Genomic DNA, 391 nt, shown 5'->3' on the forward strand with positions numbered 1-391 from the left:
TAATCCTTTTTGTACCATGGACCCCTAATTTAGCCTTCTGGGGAATCCCATGGACCTCTTCTCAGAACAATGTTTTAAAGTGAGTAACAGAGCAAATGGAACATTGCTGTAGCATCTGACCCCTGAGATTTTCAAGCATTTCCACTCTGTCCATCTCACCTCCCACTTGTACTCAACTGCTCTGAGACCTTCCCTAACCTTTTTAGAGAAAGTAAAGGAGGGACATGCAAGCAATTTGGAAATTATGCAATTTGTCTGTTAAAAGCCTCCCCATTTCCTAAGCCCTCCACCTTTATGCAGATTAAGTCCGATCTTTCTCTAGTTCTATTTGCTGTGCGTTCCCGCGCAGCCCTGGGTCCGCCCAATCCTCCAGGCCGACCCCTCGAGGCCC

This window comes from Bison bison, unplaced genomic scaffold (assembly GCF_000754665.1).
Source record: "Bison bison bison isolate TAMUID 2011002044 unplaced genomic scaffold, Bison_UMD1.0 scf7180017864317, whole genome shotgun sequence".
Lineage (NCBI taxonomy): Eukaryota > Metazoa > Chordata > Mammalia > Artiodactyla > Bovidae > Bison > Bison bison.